A 23,993-nucleotide genomic window follows, 5' to 3' on the forward strand; every position below is an offset into this window, starting at 1 on the left:
GAGACAGGACCACTTGTCAAAATTTTGGTGTCGATCATTCGATTTCATCCTGGACACTACAGAAAATGGGGTAAAAGTGTTAAAAACCGGAATTCTCCTTTAAAAGCTTTAGGTACATATCCCTGTAACAGAGATAGATTAATCACATCTAAAATGGAGGAGGAGATGAAAGGGAATACCTCCTTAAATAACCTGGTTGGAACTGGATCTAACATACAAGTTGAAGGCTTAGATGAAGACAATATGCTCACATAATCCTCTTGCTGCAGCCAAATTTCTGTAATGCAACATAAATCAATGTGATTATTACAAATTTAGTCATTAACTGTCAGAATGGTCAGTTAACTGAGTTCACTATAAAGTTCACTATATAGTCTCTGCTCTATATAGTGATTGAGGGATTTAGGGGTTAGGGCGGACATTCACGCACAGTAAGCTTGTATGACCTAAGAGAACAGCAACTTTAAACAGAGCGTGCACGAGGAGAAATGGGCTCAGGCACGCTCTCACACGGGCATTTTTTTTTAGGGCGGTTCTTTTAAAAAATTTGAGAAAATCCTTCACAATACCTTTGAGATATTACAGGATATTGTTTTTTGATTTTTGCCCTAAATCAACACCATAAAATTGTCCAGTTTAGACCAGATCTGTTGGCAGATCAGAATGTTCATTTAAAGATGCCTGGAATGAGATGGCTGTCCTCTGATATGGAGGGCTTGTTTACCAGAGAGAGGTGTCCTTTCTGGGCAGGGCTCCTTATCCTGCTGACCCACTTTAGATCTGATCTTCAACTTGTCTTGTTTCTCCTTCTGTTGTGACGGACATCTTTAGCTGTGAAAAACTATAAAAGATGCAATAGATGTTTTCTCTGTGCTCAGTTGTTGTTAGTGATTATCAAAGTGCCACTTAGACTGATTCCCACCAATCTCCTTTGTTAATTCATTGAGGCAGGGCTGCTGGAAGTCATTTTGAACAGGGGTTGCTGTGAAATATAGATATATATAGAACTAAAAGCCTATAGGCCTACTTAAAATATAATAAATAAAAATAAATAAATAGATTGAGATCTACTAGTTAGTTTGCATATACACTTTAGTACACGGAGTCTGTAACACACAGACATCATCAGTTCTCTGGTGACTATATGCGCTATTAATTAAACTTCACAATAACACTATTTCAATCTGAAAAAACTCACACAGAAAGAAAAAGACAATTAGAAGAATTTTATTACTACATTACTTTAGTCTTTGGTGCTCAGACTTTTGTTGAAACTGGTGGTGGAGTGGAGATAGATGAAGTTGGTCCGTCCATAGGTTGCTGGCTGGTGAGATGGTGAGCTTGAGCTGTAAAGAGAGATCCAGTGGACTGGGTGAGCTGATGCTAGTGCTTCACTAAGGGACCTAAATATGGTAATCCAGTTGGATGACACAGGTTGTGAGAACCTGTCCATAATGAGCAAGCATGAAGCAACAGTGGAGAGGAAAAACTCTACTTTGGGAAGAAACCTCTGGCAGAACCAGGCTCAACGTGGCGGTCTTCTGCCAAACTGATTGAGATGTGACGGGGAAGGCAGTAAGAGTCCGAGAGGAATGACACTCTGATGAAGCTTTAGCTAGGATGGTGGAGAAACGGATGGAGGTGAATCGGGGTAATCTGAATCAAAGTCAGACATAGAGCAACCACTGCCTGCGCTTTGGGGAGCATAGTTGTGGATTGGAGACCTTTTAAGATAAACATTGGATGCTGATTGGTTTTCGTGGAGAGGTGGTTCAAAGCTGATTATCTTGTGTTGGAGGCAGAAGAGGGCAAGTAATCAGTTTATTCAGTTGAATTTCCGACCAGGCTCTATAACACTTAGATTTGGTCCGCTGGCATGAACCTAAGTCACTGTGTTTATGTCACACATGACTCTATTAGCTCAAAAATCCTTTTACACAAACCACAAGTAAATAATTATATTATTCTATGTAAATGTTATTGAATAGTTCTCCACATCCATTAGACAAAGAACACAAGATCAAAATAGATCAAAGAGCAAAATAACACTCTCTAAAATACTATGGTTATGTTAAACTGCACGAATAGATATGAAAGTGTGCGGCAGCAACTAGCTTTTACTTTGAACTAGCTGGGTGCCCTGGTTTCACGCTAGGTTGGGTTGCGGGTGCTGATGATCTTCACACTCTGGCTGCTCTCTGTTGTAGTGTCCCTAGTCATCTGTGTATTATGCTATTGTAAAAACTTTTTTTTATATAGTAATATCCACCTGTATATTATATGCGGTACATATCCAGCTGTAAATTTAGTTCATAACACTAGTGATCTTTATATTATACTCATTATTTATAATAGTATTCATCTCTATACTTATTCAGTGGAACCCATGTCCTATATTTATGGAACCATTATTTATCCTGCACTTGCTACTATTGAACTTCTGGTTAGACCTAAACTGCATTTCGTAGCCTTGTACCTGTAACTGTGTAATGACAATAAAGTTGAATCTAATCTAATCTATTCTCTTACTTTGCTCTACAGTTAGCCTGTAGCCTCACTATTCACAGCAGCAGGTTTGTGATCTGAGCCGTATTCCTCCTCTGTGCATCAAGACTCTGAAGCTGCCCTGCATAATTACGTACTCAGTCTGAGTGCTGTCGGTCTGCCCATCGAGCTTCTCAGATTTGCCACCTTGCCAGGTTCTAGTGCTCTCTCTGCTTCTGTCTGCGCTCTAGACTGGCATCTCATTTTAACTTCAGCTAAGCAGAAAGCAGAAACCGTAACCGCTCGACTCCCTGAGCTGGATCCTTTCTGGCAGATTTGCTGGGCCCAGGGATGGTTTAGTTTGGCTTAGTGAATAAATGATCATGCTCTGTTGAGGATGTTCTCGACTACTTTAATATAAATGAGGAATACCAGAGCTACAACCACCAAAGTGGAGCAGCAAAAACGTCCTTATTTGGTCACAGCTTACAGGGTCTTCTTCTGCAGGCCTCGTGCATCAATGCTTCTACAATGTAGAAATGTCCGGGTTCCTCTAATGATTTATTGGTGACATATTCACCAAGATTATGGGAAATTTTCCTCCTGTGCTTCTGGAAACCTCGCCTCGTCCTGTTGGCTTCTTGTTAAAGTCAGGAAACTAATCCAATCTTTTTTTTCTTCCTCTCTAAGACATTAAGAATAACAGATGTTTTTACCTACAGATGATCAGATATTTTTAACATAATTCATGTTTGGATTTGATTTTCTGTTCTTCTTCTCTTTCATCTGTAAATAATCTGATTTGTTTGTGTCTCATTTGTCTCAATATTTTAAAATATACAACTGAGACCGATAAATAATTTACCTCACGTGTTTCGGTTTTTTTTTTATATTCTTTCATCTGTTTCCGGTTGTGTTTTCTGCCTGCTCTCTGAGCGTTCAGCATGTAAACTCTTCAATGGACTCTGGGTGCTGCTTTGGAGACGTCCTTTCAGCTTTTATGTCCAAGATCCTGCTATAATGTGACCTTAAGGAATTCTGTATGGTCTCTACAGGCGCTGTGGTTTCAGTCTCATTGTTTGTTTAATAAACACATGCTCTATGTCAGTGTTTTATAAAAGGACATCCAGGTTGTGTTTTGGGAGCTTGTTTGCTAAACATCATTTAAAAGGCAGAGGAGCAGTGTTTACTCAAACCTAAAGAGGAACCAAGACACCGGCGTAACTTTGTGAAGGACTAGTGTGGACATGTCCCCACCAATAGTATCTGCTTTTTTCCCCTTTGCGTGCATTTACTTTAGCCAAAGGAAACAGAGGTTGGGTGCAGCTAACCCTGTTCAGAGCGTTTTGAGTCAGTGTTTTTATTTTCCTCTTTCACATTGCTTTGTGACATCTGATTTGCGGTCCCATTTCACTGTGTACAGAGTCGCTACCTTGAGTAGGAGAGACACAGCAGCATTAAATGGGAGCTACTTTGATGTATGTTTAGGTAAAAGTTAGGAGACCGGTTGGTTAAAAAAATTAGGAGACGCCACTGAAAAATCTGTTAGACATGCGGACGTTTTTCAGCTAAAAATGGCAACAGATTGTAAGGTTATACAAGTTAGTAATATAATGCAATAAGCTTAAGAAAACATAGTTTAAATGTTGTGTTCTTCTTTACTAGTTAAAAAAGCTGGGCCTCTCAGAGGACCATGGATCCCAGCTACAGGTTAAAATTAACATGTTTTCTTATTTTACAGATAGAATGAGGCTGTAGAGCTTCTATATTTCTGGAAATTTTGTTTTTGGCATCATTATAATAGTAAAGAGGTTCATAAATCTTTTTATACACCGCACAGCAGAAATAGGGAGAGCTGTAGATTTAAGGTGAAACAGATTTACTGGGATATGCAACATGCAATAAAATATATCTCCAAGTTTACCAGAAAAATATCTGCTATGCTATATTTAAAATGCAGCATATCCATATTTTTCTGGATGGATGGAATTGAAATTGTACTTCTAAGGATGCATGATATATCGATTTTGGCATCGGAATCGGCTGTTATTCGTTATTTTTTTATTATTTAATGTTTTTGGGCCCTATATATATGTATACATATATAAACATATATATATATACACATATATATATATATATATATATATATATATATATACCACTGCTGCTCTTACTTTCAAAAATCTTTTCTAGAAAGGAGCTGCCGTTTGCGGATGTTGGAACACTGAGTTAGTAGTTGTTTCTTTGTCAATGATGACAATGGTTGTTGGAGCTGCCATAATTCCCATAGTCTCTGCATGTAACCTTTCTCACTAGGCATGCTTGTATAGTAGCATTTCATCAGTACCAAGTTTTCTGCTCTATATGTATATATATATATATATATATATATATATATATATATATATATATATATATATATATATATATATATATATATATATATATATATATATATAAAATGCTCTACAAGGCATCTCTCTTACTACCTATAAATATAAATATCAGTGCATTATGGTTCTCTTGTGTTCTCAACAATAGGAAAGCATTCTATAAATATATGTTTGAGCTCATTTTTGGAAAATACAAGAACCTAATGAAAGCGTTCAGGTTGAGTAACTGTAGGTCCATCGGCCCCCACTTGTGTCCCCCCCACCAAATTTCATTACAAAGTTTCACCCTTGCACCAGGCTAAGCTCTAAGATGATGGTCATGTCAGGTTTCTGACATAAGATAAACACCAATTATTTAAAGCTACAGTGTGTAACTTTCAGCGACATCTAGCAGTCAGACTGCAGCAACATGAACATCTCCCCCCCCACCGCTTCTCCCCCCCAACAGTACGGCGAGCGTTACGGGACAAAATGTCTTCCACGACGTCCGCATCGCCTACCTTCTCAAGTGATGAGGTTTGTTTACATAGATAATTTTACAGATAGTATTTCATTAGTCTGTGTAGGGTATAGATTTCATGTAGACTTAAGATAATAAATATACCCGTTATTTTTTCTTCATCGTTGTGACGTTTTGGCGATCTCGCAATCGCTAGATTGTTGGCTCTGCGCTGCCGTAGTGCAAAGATGTCTGCCTCCATGGCTGCGAGACCCGCTCCTATGTAATTATAAATAACGAATTCTAAGGCGACGCAAATATTAGGGTTAAGAGGCTGAGCTCGTAGATGATGATAAATAACATAGTTATGTATAATATATTACATTTCTGACTGTATATCCCTGTAATTATTACACACTGTAGCTTTAATACACTACACTTTTTTTTTTTATTATTTACTTTTTTTTAGATTACCTTCATTCTTCATACGGTACCAGAGTGTAGAGGAGCTGAGCAGCTCATTTAGTTAAAGATTTTACATCCTGTTTGTTAAAAGAAGCACTTTGACCGCAGGTCATTCATTCCTGCTGCAACCAGACTCTGTAATGTGACGCTACAATAACTTGTGCAATCTATAATGCGCAATTAATATTTATTTTTTTAAATTATTATTATTTGTTTTATTATTATTATTAATTAAACATTACTCATATTTAAATTATTTACTTCATCCAATGGGCTTTAAGTGAAACTTGTTTTCCACTGTTTTCTACTGCTTGCATTAAAAGCAGAGTGAAACAAATAATAAGAAAACTGAAAATCCCTGAACTGTTGATTTAACTTATAAATGTTTATAGTGAGTCCATGATGTCTATAATGGAGAACTTATTTCAAACAAACCTGGCAACTATTGTTTCTTCTTCCTGGGGGGTTTTTCCCGTTGGCCGTAATTGTGCTGTGTTTTAAAACTTTAATAAATCAATAGTTTAGGGAAGTTTTCCAGAGCAATAAAAGCATCGTAGGAGAACGTAACAGCTCGTTTTTCGTGTTGATCATCGGCGGTGAGTCTGAATGTGTGGCTTCGAGTTCACATCTTAAACTGATCTCAAGATGATGAGGGTGACTCACTATTTCCCCTCCAAATCCCCCCCCCCCCCCCATGTGTTTACAGTTGGTTTCGTTCTGGTAGATTCTGATTCAACATGCAAACCCAGAGAATACACAACCATGGACGGACGATGCTGGCCGATGTGCCAAGAAGGTACGAGAACATCAGAGAGAGGGAAGTAAAATAGTGGAGAAGCAATTTTGATACAACTTCTCAAACGGCTGCTTTCTGCGCGGCCATAACAAAAGGCAAACACTTCCTTTATACGGAAGCGTATTGCATTCACCAAAGAAAAAAATTTCTGACCGTTTATCTCATAATTACGAGATATTATTAATATCTCGTAATTATGAGATAAACTGTCAGAAATTATTAGAGATAATTTATCTCATAATTATGAGATCCTGGTCTCAATATTATGACATCTAATCTCATAATTACGAGATAAGATGTCATATTTAGGAGATCAGGAAGCACAGTCATTGCTGATCTCCGCTACATGGAACGTGAACAATAAGTGGGTTATTAGATTTAATCTGCTTTTATTTCCTTTTAGGTATGCGACACTGGGAAATACAGAGTTTCATTAATGTGCATTGAATAAATTTTAATTGTAAAGTAAGTCCTTAGAATTTTTTTAGCCGAAGAAGCCCACTCTGACTTCACACGTTTCCTGCAAGAGCAATTAAACCAGCACAAGCTGCTTATGGTTGTAATTGAATGCGTCTGAAAAGCATTTAAGCTGCTTGGTGGTGTCACATAGAACTATCCATCGATTCCTTCTCAAAAGCTGAGGCTTCTGTAATGACCTCAGAACGTTGGATTCATAATTCAAGGTGAGACAGGCAGTGGGAAAGCTCAAAGCGTTCATGGCAGAAAAATCACTCCATATCCACAGGGCAGAAACAGGTTACAATGAGGAAAACAGAACAAGATACAGATCGCTAGTTAATCTCACCAAACTGCTTGAATAAACTGGCACTGACGGAAGGCAATAAGCGCGCAACATAAATAGCTGAATAACCAGGTGGAAATGATCAGGGTTAATCAGCCGCAGGACAAATTAGACAGGGGAGCAAGGAGGAAAGGAAAAAAACTGAACCATCAGCGCAGAGATCATGACAGCTTCAGAATCGTTTGAAACGACCAGGTCCCAACTTCATGCAACATGTCGATTCATATGAAAAACTAAAACCAAACGGAATCTGTATTAATAGAGCTGTTGACTGATTATCAGTATGGTCATATCGCTGCATGCTTGCTCCACACAAGGACGTAGGTTTGATTTCAGCTTTGATAGGGACACTATTGGTCTTCAGTTTCATTGGTCTGATGTCATTGGTCCTTTGCAAAAATATGCACGCTGCTTTTTATGCTTAATGTGAGCATCAGGGCTTAGTTTGTTTAAAGAGAACAGCAGCATTTCTGCTACATTAATACAAATCCTATAAGCGCTACACTCACTATATGATGTTTGTCAATGTTTAAAGCATCACTGGCTCTCATGGGCGGTTCTAGACAGGGGCCGACGGGGGCCAGTGCCCCTGTAGATCATATCCTGGCCCCCGTTATGGCCCCTGTATTGAATACATAATACTCAAAGAAATTCTAATGATGATATGCCCTGGAACAGACATGGTTACTGATAGGTCCTTTGGATCTATTTCATTTTTTTCTTTACAAATTCTGTTTTAGCAATTATTTAAAACAAGGAGGTGATAGCTTCAGTGGCCTTGAGATAGGAGCCCAGTTTTTATCTGCTTAATGTTTTTTTCCAAAACAAATTAAAAAAATAAATCAAATTTTTACAGCTGAATTTATCATTTTTTTTTCTGGAGTTCTAATTCAGAATTTATAAAAAAAAAACTTAAATTAAGTCAAAAATATGTAAAATTCCTAAATTATGAATATCTGTTGATCTAATAAGACATATAATTTTATTTAAACCTAATTGAATAGAAATGTCACTTCATGCAGCTATCTTGATATATTTAAATCGCTAACCCTGTTTTTTATTTCATGCTTTTCTGGACCCCCATGAAAACAACATTGGCCCCCTCCTGGCCCCCTGGTACATTTGGTCTAGAACCGCCACTGCTGGCTCTGATGAATATGGAATTAGGACTTTTTTACACATTGAAAAGGTTTGCATTTAAACTTACCAGCGACTAAGACAGAAGGTAAATACGTTCCTATTTAACCAAATATAGTCTAAATGTGTCTTTTATATGTGGATTTATCCTGGGTTTTCTTTGGAAGATATAGAATTGTGCAGAGGTAAACCCCAATCTTTTTTTCCATCTAATATGCTCTCTCTGTATCACGCCAAATAATACATTAAAGGGACGCAAATAAATGTATTGTATTTCCATGAGCACTGGAACTATAAGAGGAAATGACACTGAGCATTTAAAATATTAACTTTACTATAAAAGTTGTACATCTGGGCTGTAGTTACTCTGTAAAGCCCATTTCATGTATTTTATCTTGGGCTGACACAATAAATAATAATAATAATAATAATGATAATGAATTTTATTTGTAACGCACTTTACATTTGACTTCAAATCTCAAAGTGCTACATTTAAAAAAAGGGAAAATTAAAACAAGGTTAAAAGACCATAACATTAAAAACAGAGTAAAAAGACAATCATTATAATCAATGCATTCGAAGGCACACCTAGCCTATAAAAAAATCTAAAAATCAGCATTTGTAAGCATTTCTAAAAGGGAAAGTTTTCAATCCATTTTTAAAACAATCCAATCTGTGGGGCCCTAAGGTGGTCTGGAAGGGCATTCCACAGACAGGGAGCTGCAGCTTCAAGGCCCATTGTTTTTAGCCGTGTCCTGGGTGAGGCCAGACGGTGCTGTTGGCCTGACCGGGTCCGGGAAGAGGTGTGTGGTGTGAGCAGTTCAGTGAGATAGGTGGGGGCCGCACCGTGCACACAGTGATGGGTGTGCAGAAGAATCTTGTACTCTATACGGGCGTGAATAGGGAGCCAGTGCAAAGTGTGGAGGATGGGAGTGATCACCCTCATCAGGACCCTGGCAGCACTGTTCTGTACGTACTGGAGCTTCTGAAGGCTCCTGCCAGAGTTCCCGATGAGGAGAGCGTTGCAGTAATCCAGCCTGGAGGAGCTGGATATTAATAAATCATATTAATAGATTCTCTAAATAATCGACAGCTCATTTAGCAATTGATTAATTGTTAACTGGAGTATAGGGCCACTAAAATGTGCCGTTAGCCGACAGACCGACCCACTTAGAGCAGGAATTATACCAAGATTGTAAAAAATATGTAAACATTTTGCATTTAAGATAAAAAAAAAATTTTTTGTCTGTCAATATTCTCCATCCAGAACTCCTCAAGGGGAAACTTTCTATTTTACCTGGTTTAATCTTGTAAAAAATCTTCTTTAAGGAACCTTTGGCTGATCTGATTATTAATCGATTCATCGAAAAAAATAATCAACAGATTAATCAATTCACAGAATAATCATTAGTTGCAGCCCTAATTTTATGACAACATTCCAAACACATTTCTTAATGCAGCACTGAAGGGCAGCTTCACCTTCAAGCTGCCCTGCATCATTATCATCATATAATGTTTCTATTATACAAGTGCGTTTTTAATAGTAAAGGATTAAATGTAACAAAACCTTTTATCATCATCCTATAATATTCACTGTCTGACTGTTTAAATAGCTCCTTGTGTCTATTTTCTTTTTAGTGGCATCATCTACAAACACAACACTAAGAATGAGCCTTAGTTTATTCAAATATAAAATTACTTTTAACAATTATAAAAGACAATATAACACTATCTTATCTGTAATGTAATAGTATCTAAAATAAACAAACAGATTCAAGCATTATTTACCAGACATTAATGTACTAATTTACTTATGGAAAAATAGAATCAGTGTAAATAGAGCTCCTCTGTTTGTCTTTATCTGATTTCTAGAAGTAGAAGTTAATTAAATAAAACTATTTTTATGTGAAAAACAAAAAATAGATCTGTAGCATCCTTATCATGTTGTTCTATAAAAAAAATTAAAACCTGTTATTTATACCTGAACTGCAATCAAAAAGGAAAACATTAATAGTAAAAAGAAATATTGGTAAAAGAATCAGAAATGTTGATAGTTTACAGTCTTTGTTCATTTTAACAGCAGTTTTCTGAACTCCTGTCTGACTCAGAATATTTAGTTTAATAAAGAAATCCTAAAGTTGGTTACTTTCATTTCTCAAGTTCCACAAATCCAAACCCTCTCCTGTTTCTTTACAGAACTGCAATCAGAAGCTTTCACCTGTCTTAGCCTTCAAATATTTAGTTTTTTAATTTGGACTAGTTTCATAGCCTAATATTAATTTTAATAACCGCCATATTCTAGCCTCATTTTTCTTTATTGCGCTCCAACACGCACACATAGAGACTAGAAAACAAACAATTAGAAAGAGAGAAGATGGAACTTAAGGCAGAAAAAGCAGAGAGTTAAACAGCGCAGCCCAGTTGATGCGCTGCTATGGGAAAGATACATGAAAGAGCAGGCAGCTGCAGCTACCAGGCAGAGGAGCTCAGAGAGGAAAAGAAGCCACTGCTGCAACAACTACTGCTGTATAGTAAATTATAAACATGTTGTTCAAATCCAATTATTGGTAGGGAGAAATAGGTCGGTCCAACATTTTGGTAGGGACATGTCCCTATGGTCCAAGGGTGTAACTTTGCGATAAAAGTTGGTGGGGACGCCCTAAGGGTGGAGGCTGATGGACCTACAGCTACTCAACCCCAATGCTTTCAACAGGGTTTATATTTTCCAAAAATGAGCTCAAACATATATTTATTGAATGCTTTACTATTTTTACATAGTTATAGACAGATGCCTTCCTTTAGTGCATTATTTTATAAAGTGCTCAAACACATTAACGTATAAAAAAAGGACGAATAACAGCCGATACCAACATCAATATATCCTGCATCCCTAGAATGGACACAACTTCACTTCCATCCATCCATCCATCCATCCATCCATCCATCCATCCATCCATCCATCCATCCATCCATCCATCCATCCATCCATCCATCCATGCATCCATGCATCCATCCATGCATGGCTTCCCTTTAAGCTGCATCAGTGATTATCCTCCTTTACAAGCAACAAAATCTAAGTTAGAAATTTGTCCCAAATGTCATTTACAGCCAAAGTCTATATATTGAACCTTATATTTCAAAAATCATTTATACACTGATTTTATTATTTGTGCTTTAATTCTTGTAGGTTTCTTAGATTTTAATTTTAAGTCTGTGTCCAGTGAGTCTGACTGTCTCTGGGTTGCAGCTCTTTCTAAGTCTCATTGAACTACAAATGACAAAATGATATGTTGAATTTTATTATAGCATTGCATATTTTTTCTTGTAAACCTGGCGATATATTTTATATCATGTTGCATATCCCAGTAAATCTGTTTCACCTTTAAATCTGCAGCTTTCCCTAATTGTGTCTCTGTTGTGCTTAAAAACAGATTTATGAACCAGTCCACCAATATAATGATGCCAGAGAAAATAATTTTCAGGATCTCTAGAAGCTCTGCAGTCTGATTCTCTGTTCAATAAGAAAACAACATATATGTGTTAATTTTGATCTGTAATGAGTATGGTTCTGAGAAGCCCAGCTTTTTTAACTTGCCGTATATAAATGTACAATCTGCTGAAAAAGTTTCCTACGTGTAACTAACGGATTATTCTGTGGCATCTCTGATTTTTTTAACCAACCCATCTCCTAAGTTTTACTTGAACATATATTGAAGTAGCTGCCAGTTAAAATTTACTGAGTGTTGCTGTGAATTTATGTTAAAACGGTTAGTTAGTTCAGACGAAACAGACAGTATGTAAAAATGGCTTGCCATATCAGCATCTCTTCTCATCCTCGTAGCGACTCTGTACGCAGTGAATGTCCCAAAGCTACAGATCTGATGATGTTTCATGGAGAGGAAGGAAAAAGCACGGACTGAAAACGCTCTGAACACAGTTAGCTGTACTTAACCCCAGTTACTGTTGGCTGAAGTAAATCAGCGGAAGGGGGGGAGAGGCGGACATTACTGGTGGGGACTGTCCCCTCCATGCCCAAAGTTGGTGGGGACATGTCCACACCAGCCCTTCAGAAAGTTATGCCAGTGCTATGGTCCCTATGCAAACTTACGCCCATGACTCCACAGGTAGTAATCCCAGGGTTATTGATGGATTTCTTGATGAAGTGAAAAACAGGAGCAGAACTCCAACACATATAACATAATTATGAGACCCTATTTCGTAATTATGAGATAAGTTGTCAGATTTTTTGTTCTTTGGTGAATGCAATGCACTTTCATAGAAACCAGAATAAACTAGAATAAAATTGCCTCATTTAATAAAGTAATTAAAGAAATAGCGTAAATCCTCTAGTATTGACCTGTATTCCATTAGGACCCGGGTCTCTAATAATGGCCGGTGGGGGTAAATACTGACCGGACTTGGATTCAGGCTGGGGCTATAATTAGAACCAACAATGTTCCTGGGCAGTCGCATCCTTAGTGCAGACAGTGCCGCTGAGAGGAAGCCGGCTTGTTTTGTTTTTATGACCGAAATTGCAGAACACAACTCATGAAGTTTGACCCGCTAGAAGAGCGAGATGCGCCTTTTTCCAGCTGGATCTCCGCTCTTTTTCACCGTCATGTCCCTCCATTGTCGGACTACTCGCCCCCACTTCCTCATCGCCTCGGCCGTATCTAGACCCCCAGCGTATAGCGCAGACCACGCTTCATTATTGAGCATAAATCAAAAATGTCTGCCTTAAGCTCACTGCGACACACTGCTGCAGGAGTATAACCAGCCACACAATCGTTCTGATCTGAAAGACAAATGTGATCACCAGTAGGTCTGGTGGTAACCGGGCAGCGTTAAAATAACAGAATGTCATTGGCCTTCGTTGATCTGAATTTCCTGAATTGAAATATATGATACTGGTAGCCTACTTCCACTTAGCCTGCCTCAAATAAAATTTCGCTGTGATGGCAGAACAGTTTCCATTATTATTTTTTATACCATTACCATTATGGTAACTGTAATCTTTCAATAAATTAACCTAGTATTTCATATGTTCAAAGAGACACAAAATCTAGTTTTTATTAATTCCACTGGTAGTCAGTTTTGATCAAATAGAAATAGAGGCCTGCCTCTAATTCTGGCCTCCTTCCAATAATGGCCTGGACCAAGATGCACCTGAGTGAAATAAAAGTCCTGGGCCTATATTAGAGGATTTATGGTATTTATATATATATATATATATATATATATATATATATATATATATATATATTAGGGCTGTCAAAATTATCGCGTTATTATCGCGTTAACGCGAGGCCATTTTAACAGCGATAATTTTTTTAACGTGAGATTAACGCTATGTGGTTTTATGGTACAATTTTCCAAGTACATCCCGCTGCAGCCTGCGGGAAGGCGGGGCTATTTTCCCCCAGTCTATGCATTTCTCATAGGCTTCAAGAGCGGAGCTCCTCAAGGGAAAAAGACGCTCATACACTGGATGACGCTAGTGCCTTTTCTTTAAGCCCCACCACCAACAAACAAGTTGAGTGTCTGGTAACTAGTAGCAACCTGAAATACGCTGAGAAAACAGATTACTGAGGTGAAATGGAATCTGCTACGGCACTCTTGCTGTCTGTGTACGCCACAGGTCGGTATTGTGTGTGTGTGTGTGTGTGTGTGTGTGTGTGTTCTCATTTTTGTTAAGAGGCTGAAAAGTAACTTTCTAGAGCATAGACTACCTCCATCTAGTGATGTCGGTCTATTGATTTTGATGTATTGATTGAAAATTGTTCATTATTATCTTGGTTAATTGACATCTAATGTTAACTCTACTGCATTTTATAGCAGTAGGGTAAAATGCTTGTCTTTGTTCAAAAGACTGTATTAACTGTAAAGACTGTCTTTTACATCAGCCTGTTTTCAGGGCCTTTTTTTTGGCTACATATTTGTTATTTTTTGCTACATGCCTCCCCATATTCTTGCCATATGTTTCTATGGCATAAATCAGTATCTGTGACCTGTTTTCATTTTTAAAAAAGAACATTGGCACAAACCTAGCCTGTATGTATTTTTTTGTATGTCATCGAGAGTATTTAAATGATTTTCAATCAGGAAAAAAATGTGCGATTAAAATGCGATTAATCGCGAGTTAACTCAGGCATTGATGCGATTAATCGCGATTAAAAAATTTAATCGATTGACAGCACTAATATATATATATATATATATATATATATATATATATATATATATATATATATATATATATATATATATATATATATATATATATATATATATATATATATATATATAGACGATAATAGTGAGACCTCAGTGTTTCAATAAATATTTTCTTTTGTTTCCAGGTGATGACTTCCTGTTGCTGATTGAACTTCCTTCATGATCTGTGAGATGATGTCTGGCGTTATAGGAATTTAAAAAAATGAACCTCCAAGGAAGTGAAGTAGCAACTGTCTATCTGCTGGTAAATATGCATGTTACACTAACCTGATAGATGTCTTATACTGAACTGACCATGGGAAGCAGAGGTTTAAAATCTCGTAACCACACATAAAGGGTAGCAGGTGCAAGTCTACCTTTTTAATCTAACCCCTGTAAGGTATTTATTAAAACTTTTTAAAATATGGTTAAAAAACATTAGGTAGGGAGCAATATCCCTTAAAAAAAAACAAAAAAAAAACTAACAAATCTCCAGAATGCTTAATTGTTCTTTTTTATGAATTTACAGCCTCAGTCTAAAACTGATGCCAAACCAGCCACAACTAAAGCAATGTAACATTTGCCACTGAAGTTACATGTTGTTACTATAGATCTTTCTCTGAAGGTGAGCAGGAAGTGAGGTCCTACGATGATATGCACTTGCATAATTTTATCTTTCCCTTTTCTTGTTTTTGAATCACTAGAAAAGAGCAGGGTTAATGTAACTTTACACATTTGTTCACATTATATAAAGAAGGATTAATCTGTATCTGAAAATATGTCTGTTTAAATCTACTGTTGAATTTACTAAAAGTGTTGAAATGAATTTTCTTCACAGATAATTTTAATTCCAACTATGAATTTTAGTGTCAAGAGATGTCATATTACAGAGTACAAGGTTGGAAACGTATGCTGCACTGTGTGCCCTACTGGTAAGACTCAACAAGATAAAACTATTTCTGCTTTTTTCCTTTTTCTCCTTTAATCAATTATATACTTCACAGTTTAAGTATTCTTCTATGCTGTCAGATGATTTGAGAATCACTCATAAAGCCTTGATTTAACTTTGACTGTCTTCTAAAATATGTAAACTCTATACACAGAATATGCAGACTGTAATTCTTAAGGCAAGATAATATTTTTTCAAGACCCTAAATTATTTATAGTTCACATTAATAACCACAATTACAACCTTTCCTAACATGTTAAAAGGTGAGACAAATAAAAAGAAGAAATCCATCAGACAGGATTGTTATAGATAAAAGTATTTCTTACTATTTGTTTCTATTAAATAGCTTTTAAAGTAATTTAAACAAAATGCAATGTTTTCCAACCGGAAGGCATATCCAATGATGTAAATAAAACATTATTTAGTAATATGTATATTTGAAACTTTTGTAAATGCTCTTAAGCGAATAGTTAACGATAAGGCCCACCTTTAGGCTTGGCAGTGTCATGATTGGTTCTCAGAGAAGCCCAATATGCAGAACACCACGGAAACAGATGGAAGGTTTTACAATGTTTATTTAAAACACAAGCACATAAATCATATGAACTGGAACTGGTTCTGGCCGGGGACTGGTTCACTGGAGTCTGTGAGGATGACAGTTCAGTTAGCGTAGGCACTGAGGAGTTTGCGTTTGGAAGTTTCAGAAGATTACCTTGAGGAGTCCGGGTTTCTCTTTGAGGAAGGAACTGTTGGGTCCAGAGACTGATTTGTTCAGCAGAGTTCAATAACCGCTTCAGCGTCTTACTTCTGACTTGAATGCAGACGTTGGGTTTTGGTTTCCAGCTCTTAGCCAAGAGCTGCAGAGGAATCCAGAGGAGAGTCTTCAGGTTTGACTCAGAGGGCAGGCTCGGCAGGTTAAGCTCATCCAGAGCTTCCAAGGGAACAGGTTTCCTGTGAAGCATAGACAACGAAGGTTAGAAGAGAGACTGATCACTAGGGAGATCACTAGAGATTCTCAGGAGGTTCTAGGCTTAGGTGCTAACCAAACTGGATCAACACTGCGGCATTGAGGCAAGGTCTGAAGGCCGGTTATATACTGCAGGTCCTCCTGATGACGAGATGCGCCTCAGGTGTGTTGGAGGCTCAGCTTCAGGAGGATCCACAGCGCACTCTGCTGGAGACGGATGGTACCGCTCCAGATCCCAACAGTACCCCCCTCTCAACGACCGCCTCTTGGCAGTCCAGAAGACGTCGACGGGAGGGAGCGCTCATACTCCTCGATCAGTGACGGATCGAGGATGTAGGAGCCAGGAATCCATGTGCGGTCCTCCGGACCGTAGCCCTCCCAGTCGACGAGGTACTGCTAACCGCGACCTTGACGATGGGAGTCCACGATCCGGCGGACGGTGTAGGCAGGATGTCCATCGACTTCCAGGGCGGGTGGAGGGGAGTCGGACGGAGGGCACAAAGGACTAGAAACCACTGGTTTTACTTGAGAGACGTGGAAAGTGGGATTTATATGGAGACTAGCAGGAAGTTGTAGACGTATGGCTGAAGGATTGATGACCTTGGAAATCTTGTAAGGACCAATGTATCTAGGAGACAGTTTGCGAGACATCCCCTTGATGGGAATGTCCCGGGTTGAGAGCCATACCTCTTGACCGACTGAGTACTCCGGGGCAGGACGTCTCCTAGAATCAGCAAAGCGTTTGGTGGTGTCGGAGGAACGGTTGAGAGCAGCGATGGTGTCTCTCCAGACTCGCTGACAGCGATGGATGTGATGATTGACTGATTGCACTGAAATCTCTCTCTCGTCTGCTGGAAAAAGAGGGGGTTGATATCCGAGACTAACCTGAAAAGGTGACTGGCCGGTGGATGGACTTGAGAGAGTTATGGGCGTATTCAATCCAGGTGAGATATTGGCTCCAATCGGTGGGGTTGTTTGAGGTCAGGCAACGGAGAGTGGACTCGAGCTGTTGGTTCATTCTTTCGGTTTGACCATTAGACTGTGTATGATAACCAGACGTTAGAGAAGATTTGCAATTGAGAGCTGCGCAGAAAGCCTTCCAAACCTGGGAAATAAACTGAGGACCACGGTCTGAGAGAATATCCTGAGGAATTCCATGGAGTTGAAAGACATGCTTAACAAGGAGCTGGGCTGTTTGGAAGGCTGTGGGGAGCTTTCTGAGAGGAATTAAGTGGCAAGATTTAGAAAATCGATCGATGATGGTGAAAATGGTTGTCATACCTCGGGAGATGGGAAGTCCAGTGACGAAATCGATGGCTAAGTGAGACCAGGGACGAGTAGGTACAGGTAGTGGGTTCAACAGACCTTAGGGTGGTTGATGTGAAGTCTTGTTTCTTGCGCAGACAGGGCAGGCCAGAACATACTCCTTCACGTCCTTGTGTAGAGTAGGCCACCAGAAACGTCTTGAAATTAAATGGATGGTTCTGCTTACCCCCGGATGAGCGGAAAACTTGGCTGCATGCATCCATTGGATCAGGCGGGATCTGACTGAAGAAGGGACATAGGTTCTGTTTGGAGGACCGTTACCTGGGTCAGGTTCAGAAGCCAGGGCAGAGTTTATCAGGTCGGTGATTTCCCAGGTAACCACTCCAACTGTGCAGGATGCCGGGAGAATGGGTGCAGGCGTCTCGGATTGATCAACGGAGTAGAGACGAGAGAGAGAATCGGGCTTGGTGTTCTTGGATCCGGGTCTGTAAGAGATGATGAGGTTGAAACGGGAGAAAAAGAGTGACCATCTAGACTGGCGTGGGTTTGCTTGTTTGGCGGACTGGATGTAGGCTAAGTTCTTGTGATCGGTCCATACTAGGACCGGGTGTTCAGCTCCTTCAAGCCAGTGTCTCCACTCCTCCAACGCCAATTTGATGGCCAAGAGTTCACGGTCACCAACGTCGTAGTTCTGTTCAGCAGGAGAAAGTCTACGAGAAAAGAAAGCACAAGGATGTACTCTTTGATCCGAATCGAGTTTTTGTGATAATACTGCACCGACTCCAGAGTCAGAGGCGTCCACTTCGAGGATAAATTGCTTGGTTGGATCAGGCTGGATTAACACGGGGGCTCTGGAAAACAAAGTCTCAAGTTTGTCAAAGGTGTTTTGAGTTTCGGGGGTCCACTGGAAAGTCTTTTTGACTGAAGTTAGAGTTGTGAGAGGTAAAGCTGTCTGACTGTAATTCCTGATGAAGCGACAGTAGAAATTGGCGAAGCCCAGGAATCTCTGCAGCTGTTTACGGTTTTCAGGAACTGGCCAATCCAAAACTGCTTTTATCTTTTCTTCGGATGGCTTAACCTCCCCGCCCTCGAGCACAAACCCTAAAAATGTCACTGAAGACTGGTGAAATTCACATTTCTCGGCTTTAGCAAAAAGTTTGTTTTCCAGAAATCTCTGTAGGACCAGGCGGACGTGTTTCTTATGCTCGGAGAGATCTTTAGAGTAAATTAGGATGTCATCAAGGTAAACGAAGACGAAAACGTTCAAAAAGTCTCTGAGGACATCATTGACCAGGGCTTGGAAACATGCTGGAGCGTTAGTGAGACCAAAAGGCAAGACTAAATATTCAAACTGACCTAAAGGAGTTTTGAAGGCAGTCTTCCATTCGTCACCTTCTCTAATCCTGAGAAGGTGATAAGCGTTCCTTAAATCGAGTTTAGTGAAGACGGTGGCCCCTTGAACTGGTTCGAAGGCTGATGCTAGTAATGGAAGTGGGTATTTATTTTTGACTGTTATTTGGTTAAGGCCTCTGTAATCGATACAAGGTCTTAGAGAACCATCCTTTTTACCCACAAAAAAGAATCCGGCACCCAACGGAGAGGAAGAAGGGCGGATTATGCCAGCAGCCAGGGACTCGTTTATGTATTTCTCCATAGTTTCTCGTTCAGGTTTTGAAATGTTGTAAAGTCTACTGCTAGGTAGAGGGGTGCCAGGTAATAGCTCAATCGCACAGTCATATGGTCTGTGAGGTGGAAGAGACGTAGCACTGACCTTACTGAAGACAGGAGCCAGATCATGGTATTCGGACGGGACAGAAGTAAGGTCAGGAGAGTTCATCTCCCCCCTACCTCTAGGAGACCTTACAGCGGGAGCTGCGGAACGAAGGCACGTCTCGTGACATGAGGTCGACCATGCTTCGATGTGGCGATCAGCCCAGTTTAAATGGGGATTATGTCGTTGCAGCCATTCGAACCCAAGCACCACAGGGGAACATGCAGAGGGAAGCACAAAAAACGTCAGAGTTTCACGGTGATTACCTGAAATTAGCAGCTCGAGGGGTTTTGTTTGGTGGGTGACTTGGTGGAGTTTTTTCCCATCAATAGCGGAGACACAAAGAGGCTTGGATAAAGGGATAGTATAAATTTTTAGCTGCTGAACCAGGTTGGAGTCTATCAGATTGCGTTCACAGCCTGAGTCGATGAAACCAGACAAAGTGAGAGTCTGATCTGAAAAGCACAAAGTAGCTGGAAGCATGAGACGAGGAGATTTCCCTGAAGTTAAATGGCCCGTCAGACTCCTCAGATCTTCTGACGGGCCCAAGCTTTTAACTTAGCGGGGCATGAAGCGATGAAATGGCCAGTTTCACCACAGTGGATGCAAAGCTTGCTTCTGACACGTCTTAGTCTTTCCTCAGGGGTTAGCCTTGTATGTCCAACCTGCATTGGTTCAGCTTCCGTTTCTACTGCATGAGAGACCTGAATAGACATAGAAAGTGACTGGGTCTTAGACCTTGGCTTGGAAAAGGGTTCTGTGGGACCAGAAGAAAAAGTAGCATTATTAGAAGCAGGGGAAGACACAGAAGGAACTTGATTTCTTTGTCTAGAATGGTTTCTAGCACGGATTCTGTTATCCAACCTAATGGTTAGGCGGATTAATTCATCTAGAGTTTCTGGTTCATCAAGGGTTGCGAGTTCATCCTTAATATTTTCATTTAAAGCGTTGAAAAATGCACTTGTAAGAGCCCGTTGATTCCATCCGGAGGCAGCGGCTTTAACCCGGAAGTTGATGGAGAAATCAGCAAAGGAGGAATCTCCCTGTTTTAGGCTTAACAGAGCACGAGAGTCAATAGTTTGGTCGGAATCATGATTAAATACTTGGGAAAATTCAGAAACAAAATCAGAAAAATTGTCATTGATGCTGTCTTCGGAGGCAAATCTTGCCTGCGCCCACTCAAGGGCTCTTCCTGTCAGTTGGGACAAAATAAATGTTATTTTCTTTTCGTCCGTAGGAAAACTTCTAGGAGAGTTCTTAAAGATGAGACGGCATTGAAACAAAAATCCTTTACAATCCTTCATATTACGTGAAAACTTTTCAGGAAGACTAGGACGAAACTCAGGTGATGACGTCGCAACCGGTGACCTCGGAGGCGGAACTGGACCCGGAAAAGGTTGCGCTGTAGAGGCTGTGCTAGCGCTATCCATGTAGCTTGCACACGTTTGAAGCATCTGATTCTGTAGTTCAATTTTAGTGTGTAACTCACGAAGGGCCAGAGCGTGTCCTTGTAGTTGAGCGTCTTGCTCTTCCAGCTTACGATGGAGGTGATCTGCGGGGCCTTGTGTTTGGCCGCAGTGTTCTGTCAAGATTGGTTCTCAGAGAAGCCCAATATGCAGAACACCACGGAAACAGATGGAAAGTTTTATAATGTTTAAAACATAAGCACAATAATCATATGAACTGGAACTGGTTCTGGCCGGGGACGGGTTCACTGGAGTCTGTGAGGATGACAGTTCAGTTAGCGTTGGCACAGAGGAGTTGGCGTCTTGAAGTTTCAGAAGAATACCTTGAGGAGTCCGGGTTTCTCTTTGAGGAAGGAACTGTTGGGTCCAGAGACTGATTTGTTCTGCAGAGTTCAATAACCGCTTCGGCGTCTTACTTCTAACTTGAATGCAGTCCTTGGGTTTTGGTTTCCAGCTCTTAGCCAAGAGCTGCAGAGGAATCCAGAGGAGAGTCTTCAGGTTTGGCTCTGAGGGCAGGCTCGGCAGGTTAAGCTCATCCAGAGCTTCCAAGGGAACAGGTTTCCTGTGAAGCATAGACAACAGAAGTTAGAAGAGAGACTGATCACTAGGGAGATCACTAGAGATTCTCAGGAGGTTCTAGGCTTAGGTGCTAACCAAACTGGATCAACACTACGGCATTGAGGCAAGGTCTGAAGGCCGGTTATATACTGCAGGTCCTCCTGATGACGAGATGCGCCTCAGGTGTGTTGGGGGCTTAGCTTCAGGAGGATCCACGGCGCACTCTGCTGGAGACGGATGGTACCGCTCCAGATCCCAACAGGCAGGTTATTTATATAGCATAAATTCCAAACACATGTCCTCTAAATGATTATACAGAACAAATTCAATCAGATCATACAGTCAGACCAGTTAACAATATCTATCTGAAACCAAGCAGATATGATGGCAGGGTTTTCATTGATATTATATATAAATCACTCACATACTCCAAAATATTTTTGGGGTGTATAGTAATAGTTAGCAGCCCAGATCATTTCTACATTGACAGTCCAGCTCAACAGTATTAGTGTGTGTCATAAAGATTTTTCAGCGTTGGTTGTATTATTACTTCCACCAAGAAGGTTGTTTTTTTTAGGAGAGTTTGTGTGTCAGGCTGTGTACAGGAAGTTATCAATAGATCTTATTTAAATGTTTTCCCAGAGGAACAATCCATTAAACTTGATAGTGATCCAGATCATGTGTGAGTTTTAGCTATCGGTGAAATTCACAATTAGGGGCGAAATTTGCTGCTTGATGAAGGTCTGCACTTCTCTAGTTGTTTCTGTTTTAGTCTAAAAAAATTAGAGCTGATATTTTAAGTTAAGTTAATCAAGAAGTGGATGAAGCAAAAACTGACATCATTGTTTAAAGTTGTAGTTTATATTTATATATTTTTACCTAATAGATATTTATTGTCAGAAATGATTTGACTCATGGATTTATTTGCATTCTTAGAAGCAGTTTAGCTTGATTAATGTTGCTCATCTGTTAAATTTGGCTAATCTGTGGATTAGTTTAGTGTTGCTTTCTATTTTAAGTGAAGTATGTGACTTAATACCCTGCTACTGTGACACTGTCAGTCCATTTTGGGTGCTAATTAATAATTTAATCACAGTAATATTTTTTACCAAACATCTCATTATTACGGTTGTTATCTGGCCCATAAATCGTATCACAGCTAGAACTTCAGACATCCTTAGTTTAGAATAAACCGTATTAGTCCCCTGGTGTTGTCGTGTGGCTCTTGGTAATTATGTAGTTCACTGAGTTTAGGAATAAAAAAAATCTAATTTATATGATCTTTTTAATATTAGAGGTTATAATCTGCTGTCAGCACCTCTTCAGGTCTGACTAACATGGTTCCTTGGTGCGGCATCTTGGAGTTTTAGGATGAACTTTTCCATAAATGTGGTGCTGATCTGGGTTTTCAGCAGCTGCCATCCTTCAGGTGTTTATTTGGAGTAAAATATTTCCTCACTCAGTTGGGATGAGCTTTTGATCTTTTGCCTCATTGTTATGTCTTTGAAATTAAAGATGAAATTCCAGAATTGGGATTGTTATTTTCCTTTTCTAACAGGGAGTCAAGTGGACACAGACTGCACTGAGTTCACAGAAACATCCTGTCTACTCTGTGCTGATGGAACATATATGGAGACTCCTACTGGGAAAAAGCAATGCAACCCATGCAGGAGATGTGATGAAGGTGAAATGTCTAATTTTATTCCTCATCATCACTGAAGTATTTTTTTTTTTTTTTTTTCAAAGATCTTGATATCACTATAAGGGAAATGAAAAAAACAAAACAAAGATGAAAATGAATAAATACACATATAATTGTATAAATTAATATATAAATAATATAGAATTTAGTTGAAATATACATAAATACATAAATAAATACACATTATTCTTTTTTACTAAATATAAACATAAATTCATAATTAAGGTGTAGTCATGAAAAGGCAAATTCTTGTTTTTGTATTGTGCATTTTTCATTTTTAAACAACTATTTATTAGTTAATTTATTTCTACTTCTATTTATTTTTATTTCCAAATTTCTGTCTCTGTGGTTCTAATATTCGTCTTTAGCATTATTGGTTAACTGGGAGGGTCAGACAGAAGCAAACGATTCATACATGGATGCAGAGCAGAAGGATGTCTGAATAAATCCTAACAGACCATCACATCATGACCTCAGAGAAAACCTGGAACTGAACCTTCTCCTCCTGCTCTATTGTTCATCATCTTTCACCTGCTGTGTCTCTACTTGCTTCTCAGCTGCTGATGCTGAAGGCTCTGCCTG

At 39.3% G+C, this 23,993-nt stretch overlaps 1 long non-coding RNA gene across 1 annotated transcript; it reads left to right on the forward strand.

Moving 5' to 3' along the window:
• The first annotated feature begins 6,493 nt into the window (after positions 1–6,493).
• On the forward strand, positions 6,494–23,393 carry LOC119772570. Its single transcript, XR_005279273.1, has 4 exons — positions 6,494–6,580; positions 14,879–14,997; positions 15,571–15,664; positions 23,268–23,393. It is a non-coding gene; the product is annotated as an uncharacterized LOC119772570 (long non-coding RNA).
• The last annotated feature ends 600 nt before the right edge of the window (positions 23,394–23,993 follow it).

The sequence above is a fragment of the Cyprinodon tularosa genome, unplaced genomic scaffold (genome assembly GCF_016077235.1).
Source record: "Cyprinodon tularosa strain WSP-4 unplaced genomic scaffold, ASM1607723v1 ctg716, whole genome shotgun sequence".
NCBI classification, from domain to species: Eukaryota; Metazoa; Chordata; class Actinopteri; order Cyprinodontiformes; family Cyprinodontidae; genus Cyprinodon; species Cyprinodon tularosa.